Source organism: Ambystoma mexicanum, chromosome 5q (genome assembly GCF_040938575.1).
Source record: "Ambystoma mexicanum isolate Mex_15411 chromosome 5q, UKY_AmexF1_1, whole genome shotgun sequence".
Classification (NCBI taxonomy): Eukaryota; Metazoa; Chordata; class Amphibia; order Caudata; family Ambystomatidae; genus Ambystoma; species Ambystoma mexicanum.
Window position 1 is genome coordinate 1,045,587,538 of NC_090933.1, and position 13,893 is coordinate 1,045,601,430.

Here is a 13,893-nt window from a genome sequence, read left to right on the forward strand (position 1 = left end):
TTCATTGACACGATCCACGGGTTAAGAGCTAAAGCAGTGCCTCCAACAAGACGCCTGTGTGTTTCATGAATACATGATATAAAAAATCCGAGTCACCTGGGCTCCTTGAGTACATGTTTAATGGGTGTATTTTTAGGTTCTGGCTCAGTAAGCTGCATGACACCCACATGGATTCCCCAATAACGGGCAATGTCCTAATCGGCAAACATTCCAGAGAAACACAAAGGATGCTGTCCCCCGCTTCCGCACCCACAGCTACACGGATGTGCTAAGATCTGTGCCACAGGAAGAACTCATATATAGTAATACATTTCTTGTCGGAAGAGGAACCTCAGGGTAAAAGTGAATCTTTCAATTTGCATAAATTACGAGATTCAAAGGAATTATGCATTATAAAAAGATATTGGTTTTAGAATTAAAATATGTTTTTACTCACCTGAAAATAGCACCAATGGGAATTACTTATTAACTACTTAGAAATTAATGTTACTCGCAAATTAAAATAGGGGTTCAAATGATCCCACTTCAAAGCCTTATCGGGGTCCCTATTGAAGAAAAATCTATTGTTGTGGCTACTGGTAAATGACAAATGTGTATAAATATGATAAGTAATTTATAACGCGCTTAATACCCAGAGGTTTCTAAGCACGGACCTGTGGATCGAACCTGTGTTGCTGCGTGTAGTTTTTTTCCCAAGGTGAGCACGTTGCCCCTGAGCTATCCTCCCGAGACCTTAGTAATGTGTCATTAGTACTTTTGAAAATTTGTGGCAATACTGATTGACTGAAAGGTGAAAATTCTGCATGTGCCTTAGTTGCCATTATTTTCCCCCGCTGTCAATTTAATGGAAATATTCCCAGATGTTCAAGTCTTGACATGTCTTGTCTTGGTTCTTTATTTTAATTCTTTTTTTATTATGTTTCAGTTCAAAAGAACTTTTCGCATATTTTTAACACATATTACAAATCTAAAATAGACAATTTAAATATCAAACAGTCTAAAATTCATAATTTAAGCATCAAAATAAAATACAATTCCATATGAAAACTTTCTTACTTTCATCCTTTCATAAGTTATTCCTCTTTGATCAGTATTCCCAACAGGGACGTCATTTCACCAAAATGCCAGGGGTAGCAAAAGTGACATCACAAGACCCTTGACCTCTGATGACATCACAGGAAGTGATGTCATTTGACCCCATCCCAAAGTGATATCACAGGAAGCAATGGAACACAACCTTTCACCCCTTGCCAAAACAGGAAGTGGCATCACATAGCATTGTTCCTAACTATACTACGAAAAATATGGTTACGATATCACTATAATGTGATATACATTTCATACAAGAATGGCTCGCCATACGTATCATTAATATGAGTTTGTATAAGCCCATATTACCAAATTACTGTGAATGCAAGTAGACTGCCAGGGCCAAATGATAATGATGTGTTATTATATAGCACTTATGCTTAAGCGCTTTACATAGAAAAAATATACATACAATATCACCCTACCTGTGTTGGTATTCATTTATCGACCTCAGAAGGATGAAAGGCTGAGTTGAGGTGGTTAAGAGCAGACTAAATTAGTGACTCACCCCCTGAAGTGTGCCTGAAATAAACCTTTAATGAGTCTAGCAATTATTGCATAAAATTCCAGAAAGAAAAATTATTTGGTATTTCTATTCTTTCTTATTTAATTTAGTATTCCTATTCTTTGTTATTTAGGGTCACTGCTGAAAGTTTTAGACTTGTAGAACCCCTGTTATTTGTTTTTTAAGAGACCTGAACAAGAAAGCCAGCCACTCCAGAAGCAAAGAGCCATATGGCGCTGGCCACAGCCCAGGACCTTGCATTAAAAAAATAAAAGAATGTTTTACATTTCTTTATAGGGGTATCAAGGGAGACCTCCGGGGTCGAAGTTGAGACCCCTGGCAACCCCTAAATGACGTCCATGATTACCAATACACCAAAAAACGAAATCAACCAACCTTTACTAATGTGTTTAGTTAAAATACAACCTTCATTGATCAACCTTCTCGTTTACAGATCCGCCAGAGCGCCTGGAGACCAATTCCGTTGGTGACGGTGTGCGATATATGTACCTTTGACTTAACATAACACAACATAACATAACATCTGCTTTTCCGTTTCTCCAATTCAAGCAAATCCACAACCACTTGCCATAGTTTGAACAAAGCCATGTTGATGTGGCTGTTTCTAGCCATAAAACAATTTCTCCAGAAAGGTTTAGTTTTGATTTCATCATCAATACTGACAAATTCTCCCAAATAATGTTCATAGAGATGTCCCAACTTGAGCAACTCGTCGGCACATGTCGATTCGTCATTATGCCTGTTGCATACTCGACATCTCTTTTCCTCTCTTGCTCTACCTACTCTATGCCCGATAAAACTGAGCGTAGTTAACTGATTAAAACGGAGGAGCATGCTGAACCTTCATCATGCCCGGGATGGCGACCATAGGAGATACTTGTGAGGCTTTAAATAAGTAACCCGACATTCTAAGTAGCCTCTGTGGGTTTTCAGCTCTGCTATATGTTAATGATGTTGGCCCCAATTCCATACTTTCAATTGATCAGTGAACTCATTTTTTAGGATAAACTCTTCCTTTTCCCATTCAGGTTTCCAGTTTCCGCTTCGAAACAAATCTAAAGCAGCTCTTCCCTGTAGCCCTTCGGAGAATAGCAAGTGAGGGGCATTTAGGTTAATTCATCGCCTTGATGTATAAAAGGCTGCGCTTGATCATGATTATCCCTGTGATGGATGTCATTCCTAATTCCAGCCGTATTGCCTGGACTGTAATACAATGCACCAACGCCAACAAACTTCTTCATATTTTTCCTTCTACTCGGTTCAAACATTCAAACTTATTTTGACAAAATGTCTCTAGACCATATGCAGAAGTGGGCTGAACACACTATCCATAAATAGCTATTATTCCTTTCAGGCTAAACCCTCCCATTTGCTGCGTAAATGTCGTAGTGAGGGTTGTACGGGCCAGGGCCTTACTGCTTTTTTCCGTTTTTCCTGTATGGCAGTCTCGCTGCTCAATTTCTCACTGAGACAAATGCCTATTAGTTTACCTTCGCCACCGGCGAGTTCCCTATACGAATGCTCCCTCTCTTAACCTTCTTCATGCTACAGACCATGTAGTTGGTGTTAGAGTAATTTATGATTAGATCGTTGAGTTTAGCGTATGTAGCAAGTTTGTCTGCTGTATGTTCCAATCCTACTCTAGTATGGTCCAAGAGGACTGTTTCACCCAGAAGCATAATACTGGTCACATGCCCCCAATTTTCAGAGGCAAATTCCCTGCATCCTTCAACAGGTGCGGCAGGTCTGCCAAGTATAGATTAAACAGTATCGGCGCCGGCACACAGCCCTGCTTTAGGCCTTTGCCTGTCTTAATCTCTTTGGTGCAAGCCCCCATGCTGTCCAATCTCACCTGTATCTGTATATTAGCATGTAAATCCCATATAATAGAGTAACTCCTGGGGCATCCCCCAACCCTCACATGTTTCCCCAGCTTTTCCCTGTTAACAGCGTCAAAGGCCGATTTACAGTCAATAAACACAAGGTGGAAGGGAAAATTGCCAGATTTATTGGCAGTGGCTATAAGGAAATTCATGGTTAAGAGACCATGTGAAGTATGGGACCCAGATCTGAAACCTATCTGGAATGGGGCTTGTATCTCATTTGCCCATTTGTTTATCCATTCCAGTACCATAGACCCAAATAATGACCCTGCTGAGTCGAGCATGGATAGCAATCTGTAGTTTTGGATAGTCACGATGGAGCTTCTCATAAACAGGATAAGGATGGCTTAACACCAACTATCCGGGATTTTCCATTCTTTACAGATCTTTATGGGACAACATTACTTATGTGTTGAAGCCAAGCAACTATTTCATTTCCCGAAACACTCAGCTAAATTAGAGCATGATATATGTTTCGGGTTACTCATATAACGCCTAACAGCTTTGATGTTTTTTATCTGTCCAAACAATGCTGTTCTTCCCCGCGTTCAGTTCGGCATCCCCAATTTTCAGAATCCTATTTGGAGTTCTTTTGGCAATAATCTTTAACAATACCACTGCATGATCGCTATGTTTTGTAAAGTTATTATCAAATTCTTCAATACTATCATAGTGTTCATTGCTTATTAAAAAAAATAATCTGATTCAAAGATGGCCGTCGTAATCACAACATTGTGAGAAGTGTGCTCCAAACCGGCGATCCCTAATAGGGTGCAAAAAGAGGACCGTGACGCTGTGTAAACCCCTGGGGAAAATTCTGCCACTCCGATGGCAACCAGCTGTGCAAGTATACCGCAAAAATATTATTTGTTCAGATGGTCCTCGGCTCACAGATCCAGACCCTGATTGGTTCATTGAAATTATTACAACTAGATCTTAAGAGTCTACTATCGGTATACATAAGTCGAAAGCACCGATTTTGGAGGTGGTGTATATATTATATACAAAAGAATGAACACGCAATGAACAATATACCGCATCAGGACCGGCCTTGGAGGCAGCAGCGCCCTGGCCCAATTGGCGCCCCCATCCCCAAACACCCCTGGTGGACAGTTGGAGAACCGGGGGGAGCGGGGGAGGAGGTGGTGCAGGAGCGCCACATTTGTTTTGTCCCTCCCTGCTCCGGCGCCTCTCAGGGGGTTAATCACTGGAATATGGCGCTCATGCTAATGCATGAGCGCCATATTCCAATGAAAACCTCCTGGCTGACGCGTCAGAGCAGGGAGGTAATCATCATGTGAATAGGCACCCTATTGTTATTAAATACGCCCCACTGCCGCTGGCACATTTAATAACAAAAGGGCACCTGCCACACCTTTTCTCACTACGCCTGCTCGGAGGAGCCCTTAAAAGAGCAGGAAGAGACTGCCCCGTGGGTGCCGCAGTGAGGGACAAGCCATCCCGGTGCCAGACATCCATCGGAGCAACGAAGCAGTAACGACCCTACCAGTTTGGGACACATCACCGGAGGACTCAAGGAAGAGTTCACTCATCACCCTTGGGGGGCCTCACACGACCAGTCCATCACAAAAATGTCCACCACCTGCAGTCTACCACAGGGTCTGATAGCTTTTATATTCTAAGACCACTTGTAAAACCTTTTGGCCCAGAAAGCAATTGTGCGTATCCCCTGCGACTGCCGCTGAACACAAACAGACCCCTCTACCATGCGCTGGTGAGCACCATAGCGCGAATACCAGACAGAGTGCATTGGGACCTCAATAAAGGAGCAGGGAAGAAGTGCCCCCATTCGACAGTGGCAAAACGGGATAGGGAGTAGAAGGTGTCATCGGCCTCCACGGGAGATGGGGTTGGGGGCAGGATACTAACTGGCACCAATCTGCCAATGTCGCAGAATAATCCCAAGGAACTCAAGGAAGGGGCTGTCGCGGTCAAAATGTTGAAGAAACAGGTTGCAATCCTCCAGAAACTATGGCGGAAAGAAGGGGAAGCATCAACGAAGGATGATCAGACTCAGATCGAACAATCAGGGATGGAGGAGTCATCAGCACATTCGATAGGGCAAGTGGTCACTAGTGAAGTGCTTTGACAATGCTTTAAAGTGTTTAGCGACAAAATTACCAAAACGTTGCAAACACAGCTGAGCTTAATATGAACTGAACTGGCTCAATCCTTACAGGAAGTTAAAAGGGAAATTGCGGAACTAGGAAATAGAGTGGACACACACGAAAATGCCATCCAAGAATTAACGGAGGATACCCGCAAAATAGACTCACTGGAAGACCAGCTAGCATTCACCACAAATAATCTCGAGCTCCAAACCGAGGACCTGGAGAACCGCTCAAGAAAGTTGAACATCAGGGTTAAGGGACTACCTGAAAGCGTGGGCGACCAGGACCCCCAAGAGACAATGCAACAAGTGTTCACAGACCTGCTAGTTCTAGAGGCGGGGGTGGAGCTTTCCCATGGACAGGATACATCGGGTGGGCCATATAAGAGCTGAACCAGGTGCCAGACCGAGAGAAGTGGTGATGGCGCTGCAAAGATTCGATCAAAAGGAGGCGATCCTACAAGTGGCACGGAAAGCGAATCCTATAAAAGTCAACGGCACAGAAATTCAACTATTCCAAGATCTGGCCAAAACCCTGCTAGAAAAGAGGAGGCAGATGGGCCCGGTGACTAGGGCACTGTTCCAAGCCCAGATTCGATATAGATGGACCTTCCTATTTGGTATGGTCTTCACATGGGAGGGCCACCAGCACCGGACCACTACACTGGAGGAAGGGCTCAAGATCCTGGACATTGAAGAAGACGGGGCGAGACTCACGGAGGGCGAGCCAGGAGGCCCCTCCAAGAACGGCAGCAAGAGAAACCAAGGGAACGGAGGAGTGTAGGAGAATCAAAGGCAAAAAGAAATGCTCCATGTGGTCCTGAAGGTCGACATCCTAAGGCTCCAGCTCAAATGAAAGACTGAGTAAAAAGACGGGCCCACATCTCTATATTGGAAGGGGGTGACCCAGGGAGGTGATATGCATTCACACATTCATTGGGAGGAGGATTCTCAGATAATGGGGAATCAACCAGGGCGGTGGGAAGGATGGTTACGGTACTTGGATTCGGGGTCGGCAGGGGAGCTGCTGGACCCGTACAGTTATTCTCCGGGTCTTCAACAAGACTCGGCCCACATGGCAGAGAACATGGGTGGAGGAAGGTGAGCCAGGAAGGGGGGTACAAGAGGGAGGGGGATCGCTGCATTCCAGAAGCCCACCGGACATAAGTGCGGATGGGTAGCAAACAGGGGATTCACTTGCTCTCCCTGAATGTAAGGGGATTGAATACACCTACTGAACAGCAGGAAGTAGAGGGTCTCTTGCAAAAGGCGAAATCAGAAAGAGTGACTCTGCAGCAGACCCACATCCATTTGAAAGATAAGAGCAAGCTCAGGATTAGAGGTTACCCTCATGTGCTGCAGGCGAATGATAAGGGTAAGGCACAAGGGGTCCTCATAGCGGTTAGGGATCTAACAGACTTGAGAATAAAAGGGATGATGGTAGACAAAGAAGGCAGATTCCTTTTTGCCCAGATTAAACGTGGGTGCAAATGGCTTACAATTGCTACGGTGTATGCCCCTAACATGGGACAAGATGTGTTCTTACGGGGGGGTGCTGGAGAAGCTGGAGAGATCCGGTGGTGGGTCAGTTGATAGTAACAGGGGAAATCAACTTGGCATGGTACCCAGAGGTGGATAGAAGCACTGGCATGACCTCCATAACCAAGGGCCCCGACTCAGAGCTTGCGTGCCAGCATGGATCGGTTAACGCTGGTCGATGCCTGGCATGAATCACAAGGGGTGTTTAAGGTGTACAAGTTTATTTCCCATGTGCACAGATCGGTTGGGTCTCTGTTAAGCTGCTGGGCCAGGTACAGAATATGGAATTGGCGCTCATAACTGCTGCTGGAACTCCAATGGGAGAGGGTGGGGGTCAGGGATGTGGCGGTGGCAATTCCCTAAACATCTGTTGAGGGACTTAGTGCTCTGTAATGAATTACGGGATACCATTCGAGAATTCTTTGAAAGAAACACGACTTTGGCACTGCAGGATCAGGTAGTATGGGATGCTTTTAAATCAACTATACGGGGGGAACTAATAGCAAGGAACGTATTACAAGATGAGCAGGAAAAGGCCTTACAAGAAGATCTGTAACAATGCTTAATGGGGATGATGGTTAGAATGGAAAGGGAGAAAAGGTTATCGCTCAGGAAGGAATCTAGGCATCTCAAAGGTCAATTCAATACCCTATAGACGAGACAGATGAGAAGATTGCTACTATTTTTGAGGCAGTGATACTATGTTCAGGAAAAATAAGGCTGACTGACTCTTAGCGACAAGTAATGAAAAATGAGGCAGATAGAGAGATCCTCTGCATCCAAACACTGGGGGGGGGGTGTCACCTCTGTATTGGAGGACGATTCTTCAGGCCTTTACGGAGTGCTACTCAGCGTTGTATTCCTCTGAATCACCAAATAAGGACGTCCAAGATGCCTACCTGAGATCATGTCCATTACAGAGATTAGACCAATGCAAAAGAGAGAGCCTAGAGGGAGAGATTACAGAAGATGAGGTCCGGCCGGCGATCCGATTTCTACCGCTGAATAAGGTCCCCACAATGTTTTATAAGGAATTTCAAGATACTCTAGCCCCGACAATTGCATCTCTTTTTAACTCCTTTTCCAGCTCGGGGCCTATCTCTGAGACCATCGAAGAGGCAAAAGTGGTTCTTGTCCCCAAACTTAACAAGGACAAAACCCAGTGTGGCTCGTATCACCCCATTGCGCTAATAAACTTAGATGCGAAAATCTTCGCCAAAATATTAGCAACTAGGTTGGACAAAATAATTACGGTGTTGATCTACCAAGATCAAGAAGGCTTCATCGGGAGGGGGACATTCAATAACACAAGGCGAATATGTCGTCTGATAGAAAAAGTGAATAAGAAAAAGTGAATAAGACCGGCCTCCCAGCGGGGGTACTGGCCCTGGGCTCGGAGAAGGCCTTTGATCGCATAGAATGGTCCTTTTTATATTTCTCACTATGGAGGCAATGGGGTTCGGTTCAGGTTTCCTCTGCTTGATAAAGCCAGATTTGGGGTACCAATGATAAGGATGGCCATAAACGGGCACATTTCCCAAACGATATGGGTGTCCAGGGGTACCAGACATGGCTTCCTGCTCTCCCCGGTGTTGAATGCGATATCCCTAGAACCTTTGTTGGCTAAGTACAGACAGGAGACGGGGATAAAAGCGGTTATATTCGGGGGAGGACCATAAAGTGATGGCCTTTGCAGATGACCTATTGGTGATACTGATGGACTTAAATCCCTCACTCCCGAGGTTATCGACACATTTGGGTGAATTTGGCAAAGTAGCGGCTCTAAAGATCAATAACCAAAAATCTGAACTAATGGTCCTACAGGGGAGAGGACCCCACTGGTTGACTCACTGGACACTGGGAAATGTGTGCGATCAAAGGGAGGCCCCTTATATTTGGGGATCTCAATTAGGAACTCTCTAGACCACATGTATCAAGCTAACTATCCCCCTCTACTAGAATCGATAAAGAAATGGCTGGAGGAACGTGGCCCCCTTAGTATTTCATGAATGGGTCAGATCAATGTTATCAAAATGATAGTCATGCCCAGAGCACTGTACTACTTTCAAGCCCTCCCCATAGGGATCCCACAGAAATATTTTAGGACTCTGAATAAATTGGTGGGAAATTGGATTTGGCAAGTGAAGATGCCTAGGCTGGCATGGAAAGCCATAACACCTCCACATGGCTGCGGGGGTGTGGGGGTTCCGAATTTCCAGATATATTACCAAGCAGGCCCATTAAGGGTTATACGAGAGTGGTTTAGTGGGAATCCATTTAAGATATGGCGAAGGATGGACAGAGCGCTGATGGGAAGACCCCTTGATGAAGTCTTTTGGTATCCAAAAGCGGAGAGACCCCCCCAATATGTATAGAAGCTGGATAACGGCTCTTGTACATGACACGTGGGATGTCGTGGTCAAGAGGACTGGTATTACAACTTTCCCATTCACATTTACCCCATTGCTGCGTAATCCACAATTGACCCCGGGGTTGAAGAAAGGTGCGTTCATCAGGTGGGAAGAAGCAGGCTGTCAGCAAGCGAGGGATATGATGGTAGGGCAGGAGATCATGACATTCCTCCAATGCAAACAATTCATAGCATTGCGGGAGGAGGATAGGCTTCGATATACTCAGCTGCGGCATTGGTTGCTAGCCCCGGGCATGAAACTATCAATAATTAGGGATCTCACACCATTAGAAAAATACTTACTGACAAACTCTGGACATCGCCAGATGATAAGTAAATTGTAGAAAAGGTTCTCCCTCCCAGCAGCACAGACACAATTGACCTATATCAAACAATGGGCAAACGTACTACCCATTCCAATCTCCGAGGAGCAATGGTGGGAGTTGTGGCAGAGAATTGCAAAGCAAATGCAGGGGTTGCAGATTTGGAAATGTAGACGAGGGTTTTAGTTCAGTGGCATTTAGCTCAAGAAAAACTGCATAAATTCTACCCCTTTAATCCGCGGGCAGGTTGGCGAGGTTGCAATGAAGTAGGCACATGGGTGCATGTTTGGTGGACTTGCCCAATTCTGAAACCATTTTGGGATGTTGTTAATGGTGCAATGAAACCATTGTTGGTCCACAAATCCAGAGATCGTGTCGGGAAGCTATGTTGGGTCTGGGAGATGTATTGGATATACTTTTTACTAAACCTCAGAGGAAAGCGTACATGATTTTGAGCATCGCTGCGCTCACCTTGATAGCTCAAAAATGGAAACAAACTGTGGTCCCCACTGAACAAGAATGGACAGAAAAAAATGGGCACTATACGTCATTAGAATAAGTGACTTACACTATTCAGGGGGAATATGCCAAATTTAAGGAAGATTGGGATATGGTCTTGGACTTTCTCTACAAGGACTATCGGGAACAATGGCGCCCTCAAAGAATCCACCTGGTGGATGTGTTGTAGATTTTGGCCGTTAAGTGTTCTTTATTTTGTGACTTTGGACAATATACTGTGCAGCGATCCAGGGGAGGGGAGGGAGTAAAAGGGGGCAGGGGTGAGAAGGTTGAATAGGGATGGGGATTGTAAATGTTCAAAATTTCAAATGCCAATAATTTAAAATAAATATATAATCCAATATGGCTGAGCCTTTGGGTACTTTGCAAGTGAATTTAACATTTGCATTCCCCATTAATGTACTGTTGCCAATTACCATGGTCATACCACATTCCTTTGCGAAATGTAACCATAACCTACCCTGTTGGCTGGATAGCTTTCCATTGCCCCTACTCCCTCCTTCCTTTCCGGGGTTACTGGAATCAGCTCTGATAATAATTATAGTTTCACATCCCTCCACACTCCATTCTGCCAAAGTAACACAAAAAGAACCTCGAATCTCGGTGGCCAGGTTGCCCCCAGGAGGTACCTACACATTAAATATCAGCAATATCAGTCCCCTGAGTTGTACTTAGACTGCCACAACATTAGTCTTATTCTCTTTAAAGTCCAGCCTTCTGCCAGAGAATTCTTTACTCAAGCCTATAATCAACTCCCCCTTGGGGCGTCCTTTGGGTTCCTTTACTGCCAGCTTCTGATGCAATGTAAAACCATCCATAAAAATGTCCTGGCACAACCAGATCTCTTGCAGAACGAACACGTCACAGTCATACAAGATGTTATGCTCATTTGCTCCATTAGCAATGTGGCTGTGTACTGAGTATTCCAGGAAATAATGTTAACATTTCATGGCTGAGATTTTCCATCTGAATAGGTCAGTCCAGTCGACCATCTCCAGTCCACGAGTACCATCTTTAAGGACTCTACTAGGCTTTCAATCAAAGTGGCTGTTCCATGTTCCTCACTAGTAGAATTTCTTTTCTAAAGGTATTGAGTCCCGCCCGACATCTTTCCCTGAGCCGCTCTGCATTAATTTGTGACCTCTTTTTTTATATGTGATCTTACCGACCACAATTACAGAGTGCTAAATTTAATCGTGGACAAAATACTATTTAATATTTTTTTTAAATTTGGGGAGGTCCCACCCGGGGATGGGTGTCCCTCCCCTAAAGGGTGGGGGTCCCTCCCCAAACCCCATTTACTTATCCTTATAACGCCAGCTCAACCCCATCCCGACCCATTTTAACCCCTTTACCCAACTACCCTTTATTTATTTATTTAACATTTGCAGTGCTTTTTGGTGTTATGATCCGCTATGAAGTGTACCACTGTTTTGTTTTAGATATATTGACTGGATACCCCTCTTTCTTTTTGCCCTTCCCTCGTTCCTCAGGACTATATTGAGGGGGTGATTGATTTTTAAAGACTTCCATGTCATACCCCATGTTATGTAGCCGTGTGGAATGCTGTTCAATAATTTCTACTGTTTTATCTGAGGTAAAACACACATAGATAGTCTTTTTGGAACCATCCTCAGGAAATTCCACATAGTCCAGATCCCTAGATTCTAGAACCCGCAATAGTGGAATCCAGGGCATGATTTTCAGAACTGCCAACCTATTTAGCCAAGCTTCTGAGTCACTGGGAAAGAGGTTCTGACGGATAAATGATTTACTCCCAGCTTGGGTGAGGTCAGCCTTATCTTCTCTCAAAGTTGGGCTAATTAACTCCAGTTTAGTTTTAACACTGCTTCCAGTGAAATCAAATTGTTTTTTTTAAAAAAAAGGAATTGTATAGGTGGCGGTAGATACAGCATACCATAACTATACATTCTGTGGAAACACTGTAGGTGCAGCTACATTACAGTGCCCGTTTAGCGCAACAAAACCCTTGAAATTCAGTAAGTGTTGGAAGCTACCCCACCTTAATTCTGAGTTCTCCTGTTGAGTAGCTCAGATTACATCACCAACATCATTACATACGACATCCCTTAGGATGTCAATCAGGAATAGCTAGGTACAATGACATGCTAGACTCTGCAATGTCAGACCATCATAGCCACAAGTGCTAGCTAAAATAACTTCTTCAAAATACTACGGTCTCCGGTCTACTGTCTGCACATTCCAGTATATAGCATGAAAACGGAAGACCGACTTTGCCCAGAGGTCCAGCTTCCATTTCAGTTGCAGCCTTGATTTTTTTTTTTTAATTCAAAATCCACAGCCTTGTCCTGTGTTTTCCATCTCTTTAGTCACCCACATCCACCACATTATTCAGCCCAGGCTGCTAATCGCCATAGCCATAGCCATAATACCGATCTTCGGGCTGTACCAACTGGTAGCAAGACACAGGCCATTTCCACTTGGTATGACCCTCAGAATGCAGCATTAGTGCTTAAGTCAATGCTCCCAAAGACTTGAAATTCCCTTTATTTCTGCAGTGGCAATGGCATTGAACAAGCAAATATGACTTTATAATTGCTATTGAAATCCTCCAAACCATACTTTACTCACCTGGCTCACCTTAATTACAGAGCCTTTTTATCTTGCACACGAAACTTTATAAATGAACATCCCTTTGTTCTGCCGCTGCCAACACCTTGTTTGGTGGGTATTCTAAATCATTATCTATGCCTGAAAAATACCATTATATATTTTTGTGCAATTACTTTGAGCATTAATTCCCAGTTGCACTTTTCACTGAGGGTCTTTCTTGTAAACAAGTAGATGATTGCCTGGGTTAGGTTAAGAAACCCTAGAAAACGAACTCTCACACAGGAGACACAGGAGTCGTGTTGTGGGTCCTGTGGATTGGTGAAAATGCCAGTAAAAGGGATGATGCACTTTTAGCAGCATGTTTATCAATGTTCTGGATTTTCAACAATTTAGTTGGGCAGCAGTACAGACTGCATCTCTGCTTGCTGTTATCACTGCGGTAATGCTGCTGCATTACCATCAGCATGCCTTTCCATTCTTATGGTAATGCAAGGGATTGATACCCCCATGCATAGACTTTCAGCATGCAACGGTAACAATCAGCAGACGCTTGCACCTGGTTTGGCCTTTCAATCATGTTATATGTGTTGCCTCAAGCTTGTGCCTTTACTATACTGGGCCTTTGTGCACTCTTGCAGTAAACACGTTCTACTTAACTGCTTTGGTTCATGGTAAGTACACAGATGATATGCCCAGTCCTATTTTAGAAATCATGTGAATATCCAATTTTGAGAAAAGTTCCGCGAGAGAAGCGCGGTCCTCTTGCTCGCATACACCAGGCAGAACAGAGAGCGCATATCGAATTATACGACCGTGGAGAGTGATGCGAAGTTGACACCTCGATAAAAATGATTCAAGGCCGCAACACTTACTGAACT

At 44.2% G+C, this 13,893-nt stretch overlaps 1 protein-coding gene across 3 annotated transcripts in view; it reads right to left on the reverse strand.

Annotated features, from left to right (window-relative positions):
- Positions 1–13,893, reverse strand: part of SAMD12 (sterile alpha motif domain containing 12) — a 2,183,709-nt gene that overhangs the window by 1,749,259 nt on the left and 420,557 nt on the right. The gene's annotated exons all lie outside the window — the stretch shown is intronic.